We start from the raw sequence: 3,076 nt of genomic DNA, 5'->3' as shown, positions 1-3,076 counted from the left end.
ACAGATAGTGCCACGCGTTCATCTCTTAGTGACGTGGATAGTGACATGGCATCCGATGTGGCAGCTGACATGGCATCCGATGTGGCGGCCAACATTGCTACTAACATGGCATCCGATGTGGCAGCCAACGTGGCTGCTGACATGGCATTTTTCAGAGTGCATGGTCCAATTGTTATTTGGGTCCATTCTGGCCCATCAAAATTCAACTATTTAGTGAATTAAAGTTTGGCCTATCAAAATTCAAAAATTCCAGTCCATTTTTAAAATTATCATTACAGCCAACAAAAACAAGCTATAATGCCCATACAAAAAGGATTGTAATTTTTTTGACACATCAAATTGAACAATAACTCAGTTTCTAGTTTACCATAGGCTGATACATATCAGATCTCAATAACATCCTTACCACATCAATTACAAACTCTCAACATTCCATCCAACAACATAAACATTACATGTGTACATCAAGCATCAATCTAGATCATGCCCTGCAGCTTTGCTCAGTTCCAAGCTTCTTGGTAGTAATGCAACCTGACAATGGAAAAGAAATACTTATGATTAGTTCAGTCATCTCATCAGATCTTAGATCCAAACAAAGTAACATGGCTGCATGCTGCATATAAACAATATCAGCAGAGTTGGATATGTGTGTTTAACGATACTTAAAACTAAGAGCAGGCTGCATGCAAGTAATATTGCAGAATTAAATTTTATGTAAAACTAAATTGGATATACATCAATATAAACACTAGGCTGGATTGAGATGATATGAACTAACCAAATTAAAGGATAGATAATGTTTTGCTTAAACAACGTGTCTGTACATGGGCTGGTGAATCTCTGAACCCAAGATGTGAACTGTAGAGATGCAACATCTGAGATGAGAAGCAAACATCTTACCATGTGGTGATTAATTGGGGTATGGATGAGATCGCCTAGTTCCAGGACGCCAGAGCACTGGGAGTTTGCCACGAGAAAGCACACAGACTGAGCTGCCGACAGCTCTCGGGAAGGGGTTCGGATGCAAATTGCACTTGTTAATCAGTGACAACCTTGAAGAAGGGGATGTAAACTGCAAAATGGATATGCAATACAGTTTCTGTAAGGAACATTGCCAGCAGACATGCATCTCATGTACAGATAACTCTCAATCTCTATAATTCTTTTCTTATTAAAAAAACTGTCTCTGACAACAATCACTATATCTTGACATTAGAATCTACACCTACAGAAAGAGAACAATGAATGTCTGGAATGGAAAATATAGGGGATACCAAATAGAAAGGAATCTTAGAATTTTGTTAAAGTGATAGGGAGACTATGATAAAATAGTGGGATTGACAAACATGACAGGAAATAGAGATGTAATCATTAATCCCACTCCAAGCCTATATAAGTATCAGTCAAACACCTGCTACGCATATATAAGTATCAGGCAACTAGAATAAAGATTACTAAAAAAGGGCAAACTAATTACTGTAACAAGTAGAACGGCAAAACAGTCAAAGCAAGATTTAATGACTACTACTAAAGATAAAAGCTGAAGCACACAAGCATACTAATCCTAGAGCTATTCAAATAAGAAAATAAGAGGGAAAGATGCACGTGGAGTTGGACAAACCATTTCTCTCCGATCTGCTTCTCTACAATGCAATTTTTTTTATACATAGCATTTCCAATGTATACTTTGACAGGTAATGCCACAATACTTCCTCCGTAATAGATCTCCCTTCCTACAAAAAAATCTCTATTGTTGTCAAATTTAACAGGTAGATCTGAGCAACATACAGAAAATAAATCTGCAGCTACGACGAGCTTTGGAGAACAGCACGAGTCGTACAGCATGACGCGCGCCAAGAGATGCAACCCGGCCAGGTATTGCCGGCAGTTGAAAGGAGCACGGCCGTAGTGACAACAACCTTGAGCTCGCAGGAGTCAAGAGACTCCGCCTGTTCGGCCTTGGACCGCGTGGCGACCGCCGGCGCTGCTCTGGGAGATCGGGCCCCGGCGCTTGTGAGCTTGCGGTTTTTTCTTTTTTATATTTAAAAAAAATTAGAATTTCAAAAATATATGTCCGTTTTGGAAAATTTCAAAAATATACCCCGGTCGCCCTCCACTAGGGCGACAGGCCCAAAGTGTAAATTTTTTTTTCATATTCGCAATGAGGTCCCTGGGAAAAAAAAGACCCTGTCGCCCCCCAACGGGCGACAGGGGCCTGTCGCCCAGCCCACGGGCGACCGCCGTTGGGCCCAGCCCACGGCGCGGCAGGGGGGCCTGTCGCCCCCCCCCCCCCCCGCGGGCGACCGGGGTATCCCCCTATAAAAGCTCCAGCCCTCCCCTTCCCTCCTCATTTGAGCCCGAAAATTCCACCAAAAATAAAAAAAACGAGAGGAGTGAGGAGAAGGAAAGCGGCGAAGCCCTGTCGGATTCAGCACTTGTGATCTGCAGGTTAGTACATTTAGATTATATATTTTTTCATTTAAGTACTACGTATTTAAATATGAGTAATTTAAGTAGGGGTAAGTAATTTAATTTAATTAGTGCTATAGTAGAACCATTTAAGTAGGAGTTCAATGATACTTTAGTTTGTAGTTACGTAGTAGTAAATTAGTTTAGAAAATTAGTTCTACGCATTTATTATTACAATTGCAGTACTATTAGAAACGTGTTTATAAATTAATTATGATTTAGAATAAAATTTGGCATATGCAGTATAGAATTTGAGTGTCATCACGTAGTTATGAATACTTATACGTTGTAGTTGAATTTCATACTTAGTTTTTACGGATTATTGAATAAGGTAGTGAAGTAAAGAGTATAACTCGATAAGTATTATGTGATATACAGATATGTCGAGCAAGATGTAGTTTCAAGTATTTTATGGTGAATACAATGTTATGTATGGGCCAAATGGAGTAGATCTTTCTGCCTTTAAGCGCACATCTAGCGACATAGATAAACCTCTGGAAAGGAGTTTTGGTTCCATATGTAAGTGGCTGCAGCGTGGGTTCCATGTTGATCCGTTGACACATGTGATCACTGTCCAGTCTCTTGTTAATTGGGAGGTAGAAAGTGA

The 3,076-nt window shown here is 40.1% G+C and overlaps 1 long non-coding RNA gene across 2 annotated transcripts; it reads right to left on the bottom strand.

Moving 5' to 3' along the window:
• Positions 1-272: 272 nt before the first annotated feature.
• On the bottom strand, positions 273-2,000 carry LOC120671838. Of its 2 annotated transcripts, XR_005673884.1 has the most exons (4): positions 1,841-1,859; positions 1,622-1,733; positions 901-1,072; positions 273-531 (listed from the first exon to the last, which is right to left on the bottom strand). It is a non-coding gene; the product is annotated as an uncharacterized LOC120671838 (long non-coding RNA). The 2 variants fall into 2 exon arrangements; XR_005673883.1 differs by having other exon boundaries at positions 1,622-2,000.
• Positions 2,001-3,076: the final 1,076 nt, after the last annotated feature.

This window comes from Panicum virgatum, chromosome 5N (genome assembly GCF_016808335.1).
Source record: "Panicum virgatum strain AP13 chromosome 5N, P.virgatum_v5, whole genome shotgun sequence".
Lineage (NCBI taxonomy): Eukaryota > Viridiplantae > Streptophyta > Magnoliopsida > Poales > Poaceae > Panicum > Panicum virgatum.
Note: the sequence above shows the minus strand (reverse complement) of the source record. Positions and strands in the feature narration are given on the sequence as shown.